This window comes from Ambystoma mexicanum, chromosome 6p, assembly GCF_040938575.1.
Source record: "Ambystoma mexicanum isolate Mex_15411 chromosome 6p, UKY_AmexF1_1, whole genome shotgun sequence".
NCBI lineage: Eukaryota > Metazoa > Chordata > Amphibia > Caudata > Ambystomatidae > Ambystoma > Ambystoma mexicanum.
Genome location: NC_090935.1, coordinates 1,384,511,987 through 1,384,532,572, shown reverse-complemented (window position 1 = coordinate 1,384,532,572; position 20,586 = coordinate 1,384,511,987).

Genomic DNA, 20,586 nt, shown 5'->3' with positions numbered 1-20,586 from the left:
CCAATGCATCAAGAATCACACATGATGGAATGGTCCCTGGGTGACCTGCTAGACGCGTATAGCGAGGTGCGACTTCAGTACAAGTCGTGTTCTGGCAGCCGTGGATTACAATAGGTAGTGCAAGTGGCAATTTGCACATGCAAATGATATGCACTGCACCCGAGTCTGTGCCTCGCTGGGTGTCCCTGTGCGCTGTATAAGGTTCTGCCTCTAAAGGCTACTGCGCTAATAACTCAGCTTCTTTGGAGCAGGGGGGACTGGAGGATATGTGAGATGGCCCCTGCGTGTGCCCCTGACAACTTGTAAAGCTACTTGGAATTTGTCTCTCAACGCATCTTAGCTGTACTGTGCACTTCTACAACAATATCTGGCCAAGCTCCCCATCAGTGGCGCTACTTAGCATGCATGTGCAAGAGGCTTGATGGAAGGTTGGCTGCAGTGTGGCCCCTTTGTGCTGCTCACCTTGCTTGGAGCTCCTGGAAACACGTCTGCTTCTGTTGGACGCCTGAGCACAAGCCCTGTGCTACTGCTTGCGCACATATGCCCATGTCTACACCACCAAACGTAGCCAGGTTTCTGTAGTGCTTCGCCATGTGTCTGCCGGCAAAGATGGGCTGGAGACTCATTGTCCTGCAGAAAGAGCATAAAACATATGAATAACACTTGAAAGTTCCCTGTGTGTGTGTCTTCATGCTGGTTGTCACGGGGCCATGTTAGAGACTTACATCAGAAATCCTCCCACCATCAGTGTGACTTTGACAGACAAAGGGTGCAGGCTACTGTCTACAGCATGAAGTGCATCAAGCGCATATACAGGAAAGAAAATAACATACATGACAATTAATGGACACATCAATCATGAACCCACACAAATTGATCACAGACATGCCGTGGATAAAACCCCCACAATCCCCACTATGGGTGTTAATACAAGTAGTACAGCAGCAGACAGGCCACAGATATGACAGTCCAAAGCCCTTGTGTAAATGTTTGTTACACCAAACCATCCTTGCGAGCTCATGGATAAGGGAAGCAGGAGTGGCCTATGTGAGTCAGGACCCCAAGCTGCAAACACATACTCTAGACAAGCTTGAAGGGCACAGCTGGAACAGACAGTGGATGCTTTCAAAAGCCACAAAGCACCACACCGTCACATGATGCAAAATAGACAAGCAATTTTAAACTATATTAACTAATTAAACTAACTATAAAAATCCTACATCACCTAATTAAACTAACTATCAAAAACCATATTAACTAACTAAACTAAGAAGAAAAATCAAAAATGGCCACATACGACCCGGGGGGTCAGGCACCCAGGAGGGGGGAGGTACAGTGTGCACCTCAGCACCCACATGCGATGATGTTGAGACGAAAAACAAATCCTCCATGGGCTCAACACCTGCACAGCTCGACCTGTGTGGGAGATATCTCGTTGTCCGAATAACCCTCTGGCTGAAAAGGTTGACGTGGCACCGTACCCTGACCATACCTAGACGCAGCTTGCCCCTCGTCAGCCTCAAGTCTGCGGGACGAGTGAGCCTGGTTCTGTGCGGCGATGACACATAGGTCAGCATGTGGAACCTCGCGTGATACGCGTGCTTCCTCTTGCAAGGTAGAACGTGTAACACAGATTTCTTCCTGCATGGCCTGGCTGGACAACTGGTATACCTCCTGGCAAGCACATATCTCAGCCAAAATGATACTCTCTAGCTGCTCCAACCTCTCCTCTGACCGCTTCCTCTAGGACATCAAGAGCACACCCAGAGTAGATCTGAGGGAATCATACTCAACCCTCATGGCATCCATGTGTGCCTCTGAGTGAGCAGCAATTGCTTGACGCAAAGACACCATTTCAGCACGGCGTGCCCTGTCTGAGGCCACCATGCCAGCCTGAGTGAGCGGGCCGTGGACTGTGCCGCCCACTGCTGGAGTAACACCTTTCTAGCAGGGGTAGCACGGATTGGGCCACACGCTCCATGCTCTCAGCGCTGTTATCAATTTCTGCGCCCTGGTGTTCTGAATTGGCAACCATGGCTTGCTCCCACTCAGTATACCCCAGTGGCACGTGGCCACCGCGTTCCTGGGCTTGACACCTACGGGGCCCAAGGAGTCGACGTCCTTGTTGAGTTGGCACCACCCGCGGCTGCAGGACTACATTCCTCCGTCGACCTGATGCCCCAGGCAAATCAGCAACTTGAGTGGAGGGTGACCCTGCGTCCTTATCTACCACAGGCGGAGGTCCCACCACCGTCTGGCCCCTCAGTGCAGGTGTCGCGGACAGAGGAGCGTCCACATCAGAATCACTGACCCAAGACGAATGGACCTGATGCACATCCAACTCGACATTGTCGTCAGAGTGATCATCTGAACTAGACTCATTGCCAGCCCTAGACAAAATGGTCTGCAACACAAGTGGGTTCTCGTGGCCTACCACCCCACAACCCCATCTTGTGCTGGATTGCTGGTGTGATAGCAACCCTGTGTCTGGCATGACAACACCATCCTCTAACTCCATTGCATCATCATCTGGAAAGGGGAGAAAAGATTAACATTAGTACACATGTCAAAAGCCCATAAAACACACACACATAGACATCACATACACAGCCAACACATGAAGCAGATATGTCACACACAAATGAGAACCTGGCATGCATCCAGTGGCCTTGATATGCAAACACATCCCAAAAGCAGAAATGGATGTTTGTAAATAGCAAAGCCTACACTATTACAAAATGTAGTACATGAACTCCATCAGACAACACCTCTGTCCGGCACGTGTCACAGGCAGAAAAGACAGATGGCAACTAAGAGATGCAACACACCATAAGCATGCCTGAACTGCAAATTGAGCACTGCTGCAGTGAATCCAAACACACAATGACACAGGTAACATGCATGTAGCCATGCATCACTGAAGCATCATCATCAATATAGCTACATCCATCTGCAGCTTGCCCCGTACCGAGTGGCATGCGACATGTAGAAATAGTGAAAGTCACAAGGAAAGCAAGGTCCTGCAACCAGGCATGAGGGACCATAATGCCCTGTACTGTCCGAGCTGCAGGACATGAGGCCTCCACAACACCCCTCAGGTCCTGATTGTCCACATTGGGCTATGAATGTGCCCTCTTACATCATTCCCTGTAGAAATCTACACACCCAGGAACCACCATAGTAGCTAAGTAGGCCTGGGCATACACATACTGCACAACAGTGAACCTTTGGGATCATGCCAGTTCCACATAATGTGGGCAATGCAGAAACCTCACCAGCAGAAACGTTTATCAACCACATATTACTCTGTCAACAATAAAGCTGCGGAAGACACATGTGTAAATGGACACTTTCACAAACACATGAGTACTCGCAATGTTGCACCACACAATGTTGAAGCTGTTTGCATATGTGCATGTGAAAGTGTTCTAAAACACCCATTTCCCCATACACCTGTATTGTGAGCATGACCAGCATCCAATACACCAAAGCAAGCAGCTATAACGCTGCTTGCTTTAATGTATGTGGAAGTGCACACATACACACGTGGAGGATGCTCCACAGTCATCACAACCCAATTGGCAGGCTACATCCAATCAGTGCCCTATGCCAGTTGGAATAGGCCGCACATTGACCAATAAACTCATCTAAACAACCACTAGGTAGTCCTAACATTGAGTACATGTGTCACAGGATGCACCTGTGGCCGTCGCATACATGACAGAGAGGGGATGAAAAACAGTCCATATATGCCAGGTGACTTTGACATAGCATCAGTGAGTAGTCATGTAGAAGGGTATAACTGGCTCACAAGTGGGTTGATGCATTGCAGGACATGTGTACATGGCCCACTATGTACATGAGCAAGTACATTATGAAGTCTACCAATACATGTGTAGACAGTGCAAGGGCAGGTTCAGCCATTACGTGCAATGTGCATGCAATTGGTGGCATGGCTACAGGCAAACCCCCACACCCCCCTTAATGAAAATGCAGGGAGGCATTGCATGGCAGCAAAAGTGTGACCAGAGACCTGTGTATTGCCAGTGTTGACTAGCGTCAATTTCATCATCTGAGTCAACTGACAACACAGCAGATGATGATGGGACAGTATGCAGGACACATGTTGAACCCTCAGTAGTACACACAGGTGTGCAGAAGCCACTACACCAGTGAACAGAGTCAGTGGGCCAGAAACAGGGTGAGGTCTGTGCCCCACACAGACTGTAACACACTAAACCTGTGGGTGATGCCGGCCTGAGCCAGAGTGTGCATTGAATTGATGATCAAATGCCATGAAATGTAGGTCAGCCTGGACTCGTACTACTATGATCATCCTGTCAAGGACACATAGGGGCATGCATGGAATTCACATGGAGCATGAATGGGCACTCATGTCCCTGTGGAGCATCTGCCATCTGCACAGTCCAAGTGAGACACCCTGCATCAAGGACAGAGGATGTACCCCACTGCATGTGCAGGCAGGTTGGCTGGTGGAAGGTTGTATGTGCACAGGAGCCTTGAACAGGCCAGGGCAGTACACCAACATGATGCACACCAGTGCCATCGTCAAATTGTGGTGCAGGGGGGGGGGTGGAGGGGCAAGGGAGCATGCCTAAGTGGAGTACCCGCATGCAGGCAGAGGGCACATGCACGTCAGTCATGCAATAACATTGTCCTAGTGCTGAGAGGAAATACACCCCAGGCTACATGCAGAAGGGCCAGTGAGCTGGAACATGGACCGGAGGAGCAGCCGGGTGACTAGCATGTGAGTAGGGTGCAAGTGTGGTGATGAGGACAGTCCCCGTCTGCTCTACATGTCCACTATCCTGCACAGCAGGCACGCATCAGTGAAGCATTGCATGACTTGCACATGAGAACCATGTACACATGACATGTAGTGGCAGTCAAGCACAACACATCACACAAGCAAAACACACATGACCGCGACAAACATGTGACAATACTTACTGGACGGGGCATCAAAGTCCAGCATCTCTCCCACTCCTTCAACCATTCCTGTCGGTATGAACTCTGCAACGACTGACTCGTGCGGAGTGAGGTCTTCCTCCTCAGGTAGTGGCCCACTGCCAGTCAACAGAGTCATGTTGTAATTAGAGGCACGCTTCGCCTTAGTGCTGCGTTTGAGGTCATCCCAATGCTTTTTGCACTCTTGAGCTGTGCGCACCTCATGGTCGAATGCACTCACATGATCCGCAACTTGCTTCAAGTGTTTATTACGATGGGTAGCCGTAGTTTGACAATTCGGCCCCACTAGCATGTCTCGGTTGTGTTCCCGCACGTAGTCCATAAGGAAGTCCAGTTTCTGCACGCAGAAAGGCTTCTTCCTCGACGTGTCGGAGGCCGTAGCATTGTCTGGGGTCCCAGCCTCTAATGCAGTTGTAACCTTCCTCCTCTTGGATGCTGGTCCGGATCCTGGCTGGCGAATGCCGCCCTGATCAGTATGGGCAGTGGCGCTGGTGGAATGAGCCAAGGGAGTGACAGGTGGAACATGGACGGAAGCCCTGACTTGCATCAGTGGCTGCTGGGTGCCCTGGAATGGACCCCGCGCGGCAACATCTGCTGTGCCTGGGTCATTGACCGGGACTGTCCTGGTTGGTAGACTCACAACCGGGGTGGTGTCGGCTGCATCTGCCCATGCACCTGCCAACACCTGGCTGGTCGGGGCAGCAGATGACATTACTGCCCCAGGGACACGTGCCTCGGTCAGGGCAGCCCTGCATGCACCTACGGTATGCCTCCTGACCACCTGGAAATCTTCCATGGACTCTTCAAGTGCCAACGCAGCCTGCGCTGGCAGACCCTGAGTCTGGGTGGTGGTGTCCACAGCTGCACCTGCAGTTACCACTACCCTTGAGCCCGTGGCATTCGATGAAACAGACTTCCGGTTCACGTGGGCGCCAATGCCAGATGCAAGAACTGCATCTCCTGGAGCCGCAGGGGGTGGTGGCTTGACTGCACCAACACGTGGCACAACATCGTGCTGAGCTTGCGCACCCCTGCCTCTTCCCCCTCAGCATCCACCCTGGACACCTTGGAGTCCCCCTACTCCCTGGTCACCCTGGCCATGTCCCTGACCATGCCCGCCACATGGAGTATGCCCAGCTGAGGCGTCCCTCACCTTTCGTGGCCTCCCAGCCATGGCACAAATGGAGTAGTGCCGGCACAGATGTAGTAGTGCCAATGGGAGGTGTACACGACAATTGTCCTGGGCAATTGGGGTGAAGGGGGTGGGATAGAAGATGTTAACAGCACCCCTACACCTGCAAGTCTGTATGGGACCCCGGTAATAAAGTGACTGGTCATGCAACGCTCAGGCACCCCAAAACCGCAGCAAAACCGTGCATGCAACCCCCGGTAGCCCACGTGTGTGGAATTAACCTTCCGCAGTACGCGGTGGCACCCAAGGACACGAAAAACACATACACGTGGGACACGCAGGCTATTGTGACCTCAAAAACGGGTACGCGATACACAGGGGCACCCGCAGTGGGAAAAATAGCATGCGCAACTCACCGTCAGACTAGCGTGATAATGAAAAGCACGTGTAGCCAATACCACTGCCAAAAGAAGAGATACGTCCTTGATCCGCTGTGAAGTTGTGATGGCGCTCGAAACAACACAAAGTAGCAACACACACGTCGGTCTCCACAAAAGTGAACTGCTGGCCACGCTCACCTTTAACCCGTACTGAGGGAAAAGCCTGCTGACGACACGTCACTTACGCACTTAGGCCCTTTCCTTGGATTACACGCATTAACACACGGACATGCTGTTTTTTCAGGTGCTGAATCACTATGCACCCGTCATGAGGGAAACACCCACACGCGTAACGTCACAGACGTGCTTCCGCGATAAGGGCCTTTCCTCGAATTACACGCTGATGTGCAGTTTTTTCACGTGCCAAATCACTCTGTATCAAGCTGGCCATGCGACAACACACGGAAGACCACGCTCCTGCCCTGAAGGCCATTTTCCTGCCCCCCAGAGCCCCGAGCACACTCCCACCTGCCATCTGCTGCTGCCTGCCTGCCTTCTGGCCATGTTCCCTGCTATTTGGTGCCTGCACGTCAGCCATCTGCAGGTGTCCAGTTGCTGTTACCACCCCTGCTGGAACAGAAGACTCTCGACTGGTATTCCATCCACCACAGCCCAGCCCCAGGACCCAGTTGCACACCCACACCTGCCTCAGTGGTTGACATGTCGGGGAAAACACCATTGGAGACCACTGGCAACCCCCAGCAAGAGAGGCAGAGGGCTACCAGCTTCAGTGCCACAGAAGTTGGTATCCTGTTGGAGGAAGTCCTGGGGCATTATGATGCCCTCTTTGGAAGTTCACTCGCCGACAATGAAGAACGGAAGAGGATCTGGACGGACATCGTGGCTGCCATCAACGAGGAGGGGGTGGCAGCCCGTGACATGCAGCATGTCCAGAAGCGCTGGGAGGATTTCAGGTCCAGGACCGTCAGCAAGGCCCGGCACTTCTTGAAGGGAAAGTATGCAGAGGGGTGCCGGGTCCCCCTTAGCAAAATCCAAAGGAGGGTCCTGGAACGCATAAACCTGGCGCTCCACCACCAGATCCTTCAGAGGCAGACCTGTCTAGAGTCGAGCGGTAAGTGACCATGCCTACTGATTGGATGCTGTGCATGTCGAGGTGTGGCATGAGTGTGCAGGTTGGACATATGTCTTGGAAGGCCCATGTATGGATGTGTATGTACAGGGACATGAGCCTGCCGCATGTGAGTTCACTCATGTGTGAGGCACATTAATGGTGTATGTGTTCAAATGCATGGTGCCCAAATGCATGTGTCTGTACACACATGTTTTGATTTATGTGGATGTACTGTGGCATGGTTGTGTGTGGTGTGACACATGGATGCTGGTTCCACCTTCATGTATGTGCACAATGTACATGTGCATGTGTGTGTATTTGACATGTGTGCCACTGTGATACACCATGGATGCATGTGACACCGACATGTAGGAGGCTGATTGGCCGATGTGACATGGGTGCCGATGATTTAACTGCGACAGTTGGTGGAGATGTGCAGATGCATGTATGTCTGGTGGCATGTGTGCATGTGTTTGGCACTCCCCCTGTTGCATGTGGCGTCAGGCTAACCATCGGATGCTCATGCTGTTGTATGTGTATGGATGGTGTTGCCTGCTGCAACATTCCTGTTAATTTGCTCATGTGTGTGGGTTGAAATTATACGTGTTTTGAGGAGTGTGATGCCATGTGTGAAGTTTGAGACTGCCACTCATCTGCAACTGTCATGTGTGTATCAGACCATTGTACAGTGCCCTGATGGCTGTGTTCTGTCTCTCCCTGTCTGTAGCGTCAACTGATGAAGAGGGTGGAGACGGTGCTGTGGAGCACAGCGGCAGGGATCCCACCGCCAGCTGGAGACACAAGGCCCAGCTCCCCTCCCATGTTATCATCTCATTGGGGTGTGAGGAGTCTGGTGCCGCGTCCGTGGCCACAGCTGCCGAGGGTAGGTCCAAGAGGCGGAGGTCGGAGGTGGACTCCTCGGCAGCAGAAGGGGCAGCTGAGACCCCACAGGGTCTGATGGAGGAAGATGGCACAGAGTCATCCAGGTTGGTGGTGGGTTTGGTTGAGGAGGAAGACGTGGAAGGGACACACACGGGGTCAGGAGGGGGATTCCACTGGTGCTAGTGGTGCATTCCAGGGGCAGGGACAAGAGTCAGCACAGGCCGCTGCAGAGGTGCCTGTGTGTAATCCTGTCCCCAATCCTGTGACTGCATCATCCCGCACCAGCAGGGATGCCTTCGTCCAGACTGGTTCGCAGGGAGGGGATGCGCAAACAGCATCTGACCTTCCTCTCCCGGCGGACTTGGCAATCCGGGACCGTGTTGAGCCTGTCCTGGCTGGGGTGGCATTGCGTCAACGGGGCATCCAGGATTACGTGCAGGGTTTTCGTGAGGACTCACCCTAAGTTACTAGGGGAATCCAGACGTGGACCCCTTGCTCACTATTCTTAGAGAGGCACAGCTCCTCCCTACTGATGAGGTCCAACCAGACCGAAACACTTGTCTGGGGATGCTGTTGGTACTCTTGTTCAGAGGAGAATTGCCTAGCATTTTGGTGCTGGACTGCCCCAGGGCAGGACAAAGACTGATATGTTTGGGATATTTCTTCTCTGTGAAAGATAGTGAGCTAAAGACTCTGGGTAAGTCCCTCGTAACCAGGACTAATATCTGGCAGAGGGACTCCCAGGACCCCCCCTTGGTAATTTGCAAGTATGCACATCAATACATGTCCGTCACACACACCCAATGGGTGCAAGTGAATGAGAAAACCCACATCGTGACATGCATGAAACCAATGAGAGAATATCACACAAATGAAGTATGAATCCAAAATATATTAAAAATAAAACCAAGGGAATTAAAGAAAATCACACAATAATAGAAATAATAAACAAAAGGCTGCATGCCCAAAATAAATGAAATAAAATATATGAATGCTGCATCAAAATAAATCCAAATGAAAATCTCTCCAAAGGGTACATCCATCAAACAAAATCCAAATGAAAAAAGAAATCCATTGCTCAATGTAAAAAATGAAAAAAATGAAGTCCAATCCATCCTTAAACTATATACAATTTCCAAATCCAGGGTCCATGAGCCCAACAATCCAAATGAAAGCTACAAAAAACCCTACCTAATATACAACTATAAAATGTGGGGCATAGTCCATGTGCCCCAAATGAAATTAAAATATAAATGAAACCTAACACTAATTAACTATATACAATGGTGGCGGGCAAGTCCTACGGGTCACTTGTTGATTTCCCGGGCCAGGCATCATCGAACTCCTGTTCAACGTCCTGGAGGTGGCCTGTTCCCTGCCCCCGAGGTCTCGCAGGGATAACGCCATGTCCACCTCCAACTCCCTGCGAATTTCCTCGAGGCACTCAGCCCCCCTCAGCACCCTCCGCATGGGGTTCTCGGCCCTGAACATAGTGAGCCGTGCCTCTTCCACCCACCGCAGCTCCGCATCTATTTGCTGGCCCGACGGCTGCCACATGGAAGACACTCCCAATCCAGGGTCCCCCTTTCCCTCTGACCGATGCCTGCCCCTCTGATGTTGATGGCCCCGAGCCATCATCACTCTCACCTTGAGCCTGCTGCTGCTGCCGTGCATGTGCCCTGCCTGTTGATGCCTGTACGTCCTCCTCCTGCTGGGGTCCAGTTGTTGGGGTGGCCACCCCTGCTGGACCTCTGACTCCCGACTGTGGCAGGGATGTGTCCTCCACCAGCCTGGCCGCTGGGTCAGAGGCAGCTCCACAGGGTACCCAGGTGATACTTGGGCTGGAAGATGGCACGGAAGACGACTGGCACATAGGGGGTTCAGTTGAGGAGGGGGTCGGTACAAGGTCCAGCAGACGGAGGAGCCCAGCACTGGTGACCCGTCCTAGTATGTCAACGCGGTCAATGAGGCATCCCAAATAATGTGCAGAGTCCTCACGAAAACACTGCACATCATCCCGGATGCCCCGTTTGTCAGTTCAAAAAAACAAAAACCCCTTACCATCGTCTTGCTCCCCCCTGGGCAAGCATGCTCCGGTCTCAGACAATCTGTGACAATCCCCTAGGTGGTTATGGATCACTATACCCCCCTGCTGCATTCGTATTGCTGGCCCTATGTGCACTGTTTTACTCCTATCTTATTACGCTGGACACAAATAACATAAGGCACAAAGACACAAAGAAAACTCATGAATCGATTCAATTATAACAACGGAATACATTTATTTATGATCACACAGAATGCAAAGCATAATAATGCAGGCAATCCTAATGCAGACAATCCTAAAACTATGTCTAATTTGCACCTTTTATACTTCTGGTGCAAAGCAAATCTACCATGCAATAACTATAAGCCTTACAGGTTTCTCATGCAAGACTGTAATGCAAATGCAGTCTAAATACAAGCGTCAGCATACATCTCCTTCATGGGCAAATCCACACCAATCTACACCAATCTTTCACACTCTCTCTCTAAAGAATCCCTGTCTGATTTCCCCTTCTATCAAACCCCTTATGTGAGTGTCTGTTCTAATCAAGCAGTCAGTCTAGGCCTATAACCATACTTCCTATATGCTTCCCTCGGTCTCCACCTCTGTTTTTTGCCAGGTCTCTCCTCTATACACGACTCTGCAATCAGTCAGTCAGTGGCAGGCCTCAAGATCTGGTAACTGCCAACTGCCAAGCTCTCTCTCTGCCAAATCGATTTCATCAAAGCCTCATCAGGTTCTGATGCACCAAGACACCTCTCTCTCTCATTGCATCTCGTACTCCATCTTGCACCATCTCCACCCAACAGCCAGCAACCTCAGCAACTAACTCCAGCCAGCTCCAGCCTACAGCTCAGTCCCCTCTCCCCCTTGGTTATACTCTTCCAATGACGTACACATTTCTATGGTTACTCACATTCTAGAAGCCTAAGAATGTCTCTCCCTGTCAGTGTTTAACAAAATGCCTGCCAGTCTGTGTTATGTTCTTGTCTCTGCATGTGCTGTGTCAAAGTGTGTCAAAGTGACATTGGACATCATTTCTCTTTCATGCCCATCTATATGCGGTCCCTGTAAAACACCATCCATTCCATCTATTCCCCATTCACTCCACTGTTGGCATCTCTCTGCATTACGAAATGCTCTCTTAGTCCAGAAAATAGGCCATCTCTCTCTCATGCTAAAGGCACTCCTCCCATCTCCCCATGTCGCTCACTTCATGGCCCCAACCCTCCACTATCTCCGCGAACACCAGCCATGCTGATGCTGATAAGCCTCCCTCCCTCTCCCCACTCGGACAAGGGTTTTTATCTGTGTCTGCCAAGAAAATGTTTACAAATTCCTGGTACACTGTTAATTCATAACATCTTCGCGCTGAGCCCAGTGCAAACAACTTCTGTGTGTCTTGATCAGAAATGGCTCAAAAGCCTCGTTCTAAATGCTTCCTAGCATTTACACTATTCTCTCATAATGCAAGCGCTACATAATGCAAACTCATTCTAAGTACATACTCAACATACATACATACGCGTCAAACATATCTCTAAATGTGTAACTACAAAGCATAACAATGCCATTCTAAATGGCTTTTCATGTAATTTCAAATATGCACTGTGTCATTTCCAGGCCTCATTCGTTCCTGCAAACAATACGTTTCTCTCAGTCTAACCGCTATTTCTAATGCATAATACAAATGATGCAAATATACCGTGTCTCTAAAACACTACATGGCACTCCAAATACGTGCAAGTGTCATTCTATTGCAAATGGCAAAGTTGCAAAACAAAGTGGCAGTCTAATGTATGGATACTATAATGATGCTACTTCTGCAATGTACAATGGATAGCTAAACAGGATGCAATCATTCTTAAAGGGAATAATACTAAATAATGGTTCTCTAACAATGGGTACTAATGGGTATTGGTTCTGTAACAAAGAGTACTGATTCTCTCCAAAGGGTCTTATGATTCTTCTAATGATAACAAATCCAGGCTCCTCATTTTATCAGATTCCACAATTCTCTCCTTTTATCGTTAGATAATCATAACATAACATATGTCATACATAACATAGCAAAAGTGATCTAATACCAAGCAAATTGCAGAAAGGGAAAAAGCATATATTTCATGATGCAAGCATTTCAATCTATCAGTGGCAAGCTAAAATATCAAATGCATAACTGCAAATGGGTCAGAAATCAGAACAGTATAGCCAAATGTCAAAGGTCATAGTCAAACCAAAAATCAAGTCAAAAAGTGTCTACAAGCCAAAGGTGTGAAAGTGTCTCTACAAGCAGAAATTTCAAAACGAAAATGCAATGCATAGAATCAATGCACAAGTACTGTGGTTACAGGTCTTTCCAGTTCAAGTACAAAATATGACAATCACTTTCAAAGGTGTCAAAGGTCAGTACAGATGTCAGTAGCCAAACAGGCCAAACATTCCATAGATCAATGCATACATATCAATGTATACATTCAAAGTATTCAGTTACTATATTCCAGTCCAAGGTATTTCCAAGTCACTCATGAGGTATGTGTGTCCTCACAACCGTGCACAATTCCAATTTCTAATGCAAAAGTTTTCAGCCAAGGAATGTCAACAAAGATGCAATGTCAACGAAGCAAGTGTTCACAAATCGGATAATGTGTTCACTAAGAGCAGATCAGTGTGTTCAGCAAATGTTCAAAGTTAAGGTAGCAAAGTTCTCCACAGCAACAAAGTGTGAAGCAGCAAAGTGTTCAAGCCAATCAATGTTCAGATAGCAGAAACATGTACAAGCCAATTCAGGTTGACCTGCTTGATAAATGGCAGCAAGCTAAATGATATTTCGCACAGAGCTCCAAAAAGACAGGAGCAAGTATCAAGTGTCTGTACCATATGTGCCCCATTTCGTCTCCATGGAGTGATCACACATGCCCTTTCACTTTTCAAAGGTAGCACAGGGAAAACTGTGGGTCAGAACTTTGAATTGATGTAAATTGATGCATACACTCCCGCTTCCCTAGGCCTTCATTCACATTATGAACAAAGGCGAGTGCAAAAACACAGGTGCACTCCTTCAGAGTGTTTACATGCCAATGCAGATGGTTACCCTCCAGTGCAATTCCATGCACATTGGCCCGCGGCATAGGCCCAAACTCCAGCTTCAAATTCTCTCCTCCCTGGGCAGGTCATGCTGTTGCCAGCCGTTGCCATGTCAGTTCCTGCCATGCTCTTCAAATGAGGGACAACCAGCGTTGAATGAGAGTGCAAATTTCAACGTTCAATGCTCAATCTCTTTCACTCAAGAAACAAAGCTTCACCGCTTTTAAACATGAATCAGGCAAGAAATGCTTTCAGAGCGTGTCTTCCTGCTCATTCCCACATTTTTCTCTTTCTCTGCTCAGGCACAAACCTGTCTGGTGCAAAAGATAAGGCATTCCAAATGGATTCTCTTCTCGCTGCAGATTGCAAAAGCTGCTCATAAAGCAATTCAAATTTATCTCTGCTGCTTCTCTGCTGAACAATCTCTTTCACTGCTCTTTCGCTCTCACTTGGCACAGGATGCTGCAAGGTGTATTCTCTCTGCACAGTCGGTTACACTCTTCATTTCTCATGGCAATAGGTGTCATGCCACAAAGTCTGTTTAGTCTGGGTAGCAAGCAGATGTTCTGGGTACATTCTCAGAGCACATCCATTGGACAAGGCCACACCCTAAGGCCTCAAATCGGTTGGTCGGCATTCCCCAAAAGTGCTGCTGTAAAGCGTCCAATGTCTCATCATTGCTGCAAACAAACAGCTATGATGCAAAGTCACATTACAAGGTGACTAACGCCAGTCTCATTCTGGTTCTGCAAAGTCACAAGGTGTCAGCCATCATGGAGCTCAAACAGATGGTCAACAAGGTCTGGTCAATCTGGTCTGGTCATGCCGGTTTCAGGCATCATGCTGCTGCCAATCGTGGTCTGGTCATCAATGCGATCTTGGTCTGTGCGATCTCGGTCTGGTCAAGGTATCTCCAGATTTCATGCAAAGATAACAAAAGTGCAAGAATCAGTCTAAATCAGTTTCAGGTGGTTTCAAAGCCAAAAAATAAAACAGCATTTCTCATTGTGCGTTGAAGTGCACTTCTATTTCTCTACAATTTCCCATGTCTCTCAAAAGACATCAGTGCTATCTCCCTCTGTGTCTCATCAATGTGTCAGTGCATCTAACTACTAACTATGCCTTTCTCTACATGCATCATAATGCATTCATGCTTAATGCATGACTCCTGCCTCCATCCCTGTCCTTTTCAAAACAAAACGAAACAATCATTTTCACATACTCCAAACATTTTACATTCAGATGCTGCACATTCAAAAAAGTCACAACTGCATATCTCTTATTCAATTGCATTCCACATCCTGCTGTGTCACTTACATGTATTCTAGCCACAACACTCTCCCATTTTTTCATCATAGAGTATTCACGAATTTGAATTACTACATGCTGAAAAATCAAATCTGTTTCATTCAAAACACTTTCATTTACAATGCGATTCACATTCACACATTCCTGCAATGCACTGATAACTCCTGCTTCAAATAAACAGTCTGCCAGTCCAGCGTGATCTCTAATGTCAACAAACTTCCTTTCCATGTACATATTAAAACTACAAAAATTCCAGGCATTCAAGGTTTCAAAACATCCAAATTTAGCACGAACAGCGCGATTCACCTTCTCCTTCAATGTCATCATTGTATCTATGTCATTAGACAATAATTTTTTCTCACTCAAAAACGTAGGAATCAAAATACTGGTGTTACCACTGCTGCAAAAACTGTCATTATTTCTATTCAAATCAAAGATCTTCACATAACTACCTTCATGCACATAACTCTTTTCATGCAAAAGTATCTTCAAGATAGAGTTTCACAATGCCTCAAATCTTCATAGGCGACCCCTTTATGCATTCCTCTAGCCAATTCTCTGGGCACACTGCACAAGTCTATCAAATCTGTACTATTTCTCCCATTATTCTGAGGTAACTCGTTCTCCCCACGAACAACATGCATTACTCTAGGAATTATATTCCCGCCCATCACTGCTGATGAAATTGATTTCAATGAGTCTGCTTTTAATGGGACATTTTCCCAGTTACTAATCATATCTTTTAGACAATATATTACTAAATGCAAATCAACAATATATGGGCTCATCTCTGTCATCGCTATGTCATTTTTCACTATTACACTATTCACTACAGTTGGCCCCTGTGATACATCCAAGGCCTCAAGCATGTTTTTAAGCCGATTTCTTCTTGCCTTCATGTCACTAAGAAATGAACTCATTCTGCAGTTTCAATTATTTCTCCAATTTCCAAACAAAGTACCATGAGCGTCTTCAAGAAAAAAAAACGGTTTCTCTCGCTCAGCGAATCAATGTACATTTATTCATAAAACATTGCCAGTCATAAAATACTGCTCTCGGTCAATGTCAACCAAATGTCAACTAATGTTAACCAATTCCGGCAATTCAAAGAACAGTCAGACAATTACGTTCCCCTTCGTACGACAAACAGAATTGTGGATAAAGCATGCTCTAAATTTCAACATAACACCCCCAAGACAGACAAAACATGAAACATGAAAATCTCTATTCCCAAGACCAACTAACAGAAAAAAAAACACAGTTGCACAAGATGTTCAAACTTCGACTGCTGCAAAACCGATAAGTGTACCAACAAACCAGCTGCAATCTACCTTACCAGTCAGCATTAGTGAAGATCCGGGTGCCCCCTCCATTTGTCAGTTCAAAAAAACTAAAACCCCTCACCATCGTCTTGCCCCCCCCTGGGCAAGCATGCTCCGGTCTCAGACAATCTTTGACAATCCCCTAGGGGGTTATCGATCACTATACCCCCCCTGCTGCATTTGTATCTCAGGCCCTATGTGCACTGTGTTACTCCTATCTAACTACCGTCCACACAAATAACATAAGACACAAAGGCCCTCATTACGACCCTGGCGGAAAGTGACTGACCGGACCGCCACAGCGTAAATAGCGTTTCCGCCATTGCACGAAGGAGCAAAGTGCGGCCCATTCCGACCCATCGGGAACGAGCACCACGGCATGGCGGAAGTGCAAAGTCCGCGATGGCGGAAATGACCCCAAAACGGACCACACCGCCGCCGTAGGGCGCCCTAGGTGCAATACCGCCACCCATCACAGCGGACACCGCAGTGTGCGCCTACCGGAAAGTACTGGTGACCGGAAATATACGGAAACGGATGTTAAAACATGGGCCCGGAATGGGAAACATCCCGCCGTACACCTATAAAACCACTAAAACCACACAACCACTAAAATCACTACCCTGAGACACACCCCAACCCGTCATCCACCCTAGCGAAACCAAGAAAAATGGGAAAAGTAGCGAAGAAAGCGTGCGACCGCAAGCGGCAGGTCCACTTCTCCCGTGAAGAACTCACCGTGCTAACAGAGACCCTCCAGGAGAATGCTGCCGTCGTCTTCTGCATGCAAATGACCAGGACGGCACTTGCAAACAAGAAGGCCATATGGGCTCTGGTGGCACAGCGGGTAAGTGCGGTGGGGACCGCACCCCGCACCCCACAGCAATGCCGTAAGCGATGGGACGACCTGCGGATACGCGTCCGCAGCATACTCTCTGCCAACCGCAACATTCCCACAGCCACCGGGGGAGGTCCTGAATCACCCATCAAGTTGACCCCCTGGGAAGAAATCTGTGCCTCCACCATCGGAATGGAGAGCATAGAGGGAGTCGGAGGGATTGAGAAAGGAGTGCAGACATCCGAAGATTCAGGTAGGTGGCCCAAATAAAACAATGCCAAATCCACAAAGTCCATCCATGTGAAGTACCATGCGTCCACATAGTGCAACAGAAACACATGTCCAGGAGAACGGCCACACACATCAGCCTGATAGCGCACGTTAAAACCCACAATAAATACATAAATAATTAAAAACCCCTAAAACACGCACTACACGTGCAGCAGGCACACCCTAACTGCAGGCTGCCAAACAACTGCACCCTCACCCCACACACAAATTTAAGCACCTCCAAGGCCCCGACCCAAATCACCCTCAGGTACCACCCCAATGCATGTGATACAATGCCATTCCAATTCCCACAGACCCATCAATAACCCTCGCCCTCCTTTACTCCACCACAGGGTCCGATCCAAACGACGAGCTTCAGGACACCCCTACCAGCACACCTGCAAAGAGGGCCAAGACCAACGGCCAAAGACCCTCCACCTCAGCTGCACGCATCAAGACACGGCAGCAGCACAAATCAGGTGGCAGCACAGAGGAGGGAACATCAACAGGCACCCCAGCAGCCAGCATGCCCACAACACCACCACCACAGGTCCCCCCAACGGATGCCACAGAAGGCACTGCCTCCGGTGGCAGCAGCACCATAGGTGACACCCCATTGATGGCAGCATGCTCCGACACAGAAGACGGGGATGTCGAAGTCAGATCCATCAATGACCTGTCCCAATCCCCCTGTCTGTCCCATCCCGTACAACATGAGGATACCACGCAGGGGCACCCACAAGACGACGACTGGCCATCCCCCACAAGCCCTGTGGCAGGGCAACATGAGGACAACAGCCCCTCTGTGACACCCCCGCAAATGGCCATGGCCCAGCAGAGGCAACAGTCCCTCGACCAGTTAATCGTGCAACAGCAGCAACTGGCCACGCTCCTCAAGGACCATGCCGATGAATGTGGGGGCACTAAGGCAGACATAGAAACATCAACTGAGACACTTAGGGCAGAAATGGAGAGGAGTACAGAGACACTAAGGACACAAATGGAGAGTAGCACCGAGAGCTTGAGAGTCCAAATGGAGAGAAGCACCGAGAGCCTGAGGGGGGAACTGCATGCGACGTCCAAGGACGTATGTGCCGAACTTGCCGCAGTGCGCCGTGTGCTCACTGAGCTCTCGCAAACCCTTAGGGACATGCATGGACGTGAGCAGGCAGAGACATCATCCGTTGCAAGTTCCGTCCAGGGCAGCCCCCAACGTAGATCTGGGAGGAACCTGTGCTCCACAGGCAGGGGTGCCCCTGATACCCGCAGAGGGGGCTTGCAATAGCGACTGCCCACTGACAATGAGCATCTTTGGACACTGGTGTTCGGGGGGAGGTAGGAGGGTGGAGGGGGTGTGTTGGGCTCACTTGGGTGGCGGGTCGATAGGGTGTTCCACATGATATCACATATGCCATAAAAAGTGCACGATCAACCAATGAGATGTGTGGACATTGATCTTTGTGTACTAGGCCATCATAGGCGTACAGTCCATATTGTGCATGTCCCAGACACACAAGAGTCCTGTGTCCATGTATCAGCCACCAGGTGTGAGTGCTAGAAGCATGCATCAATGAGATGCTGACGAATGTCACGGCCCTCCTGTGCCTCGCGGACTCCTTGAGGTGCTGCCACATCCCCACCCTCATCATGACCATCATCAGGTGCTTGCAGTTCTGCGTCAGGGGGCATGGGCACATTTCTACGTACGCACATGTTGTGGAGCATGACACATGCCATCACCATCTTTGCAACCTTCTCATGGCGGTACAGGAGTGCCCCGCCAGACCTGCTGAGGCAGCGGAAACGACCCTTCAGTAGGCCGAATGCCTGTTCAATGACTACACGGGTACGTGAGTGGGCATGGTTGTAGTCTTCCTCATGCTGGTCCCGTGGGTTCCGGACTGGTGTGAGGAGCCATCTCTTCAGTGGATATCCGGCATCACCTGTATGTGGACGAGAAACGTATGATGTGGAATGCCATTGCTACGTACGCACACCCCTCCCCCCCTTCCTGCCAGGTCATTGCCGAATCACATACCCCACATTGTCATGCATGTAATGAGACTCACCGAGTAGCCAGGATCTGTTCCCTGCGTGTCGCTCCATGTAGCGTGGTATTGTAGAGTTCCTCAAGACCATTGAATCATGGGTTGATCCAGGGAATCGGGCACAACAATGTGTAATGATCCTGTTGGAGTCACACACCATTTGTACATTCAGAGAATGAAATTGTTTTCGGTTGCGGTACTGGGCCTCCATGGCATGTGGGACGACCAATTCCACATGGGTGCAGTCGATGGCACCAATGCAACCAGGTATGCCGGCAAGTGCATGGAATCCCACTTTTGTGTTGGTAATTTCCTGCTCCGAGCGTGGTAGGGAGATGTAGTCGTCTGCGTGCTGCAGGAGGGCATCGAGCACTTGCAATAGTGTCCGTGAGAACAGTGGCTGAGAAATGCCATGCAACTGTCCGACTGTGTGCTGGTAGGTGCCTGTGGCCAGGAAGTGGAGTACAGACACCACCTTCAGTAGGGGTGGGATGGCGGTTGGGCTGTCTATCATGCTGACAAGGTCAGCCTGTGTCATGTCCACAATGGCGGCTATGGTGTCCCGGTCCAGACGGTAGAGGGTGTGGATCTGCTCATCAGTGAGGTTGAACGGATGTGCTCGGAGGCGTGGGATTGCGGGCTGCCTGCGTGGTGGTAGTGGCTGTGCTGGCGGCCCTTGCTGGCCCTGCCTTGGCCTCCTCCTTCTCCTGCGTCTCCTCCGTGCGGCCGGTTGTAGTTGGTGTTCGTCTTCTTCTTGGAGTTGGAGTACTTGCAGTGCTATCAGGTCCCCCAGGGCCAACATCGCGAGTCCTGCCGGTAGCATTTCGGTGTGGTTGTGGGAGGAGACTGGCTGTGCAATTTATGTGTTTTCAGGCTGAATGGCCTCCACCTGTGGTGATTCATTCCACCTGTGCAAACTGCTCTCCCCTTTGGCCGAGCACGTCCCGCGCACAACGCTGCAATTCGTGGAATGGCATCTTGCTATTGCAATCATGTATTTGTACCCGATGGCCGTGTAACATTGGTTGATATGTTCATTCTGCTGTGGTCCCATTGTTTCACATACTATCTGTGCAGTCGCGAACAGAGTTGTGAAGGGTCAGTGGAACGTAGTACTCGAGTAACGGTGGACCCTCATGCATCACTGTACCGAG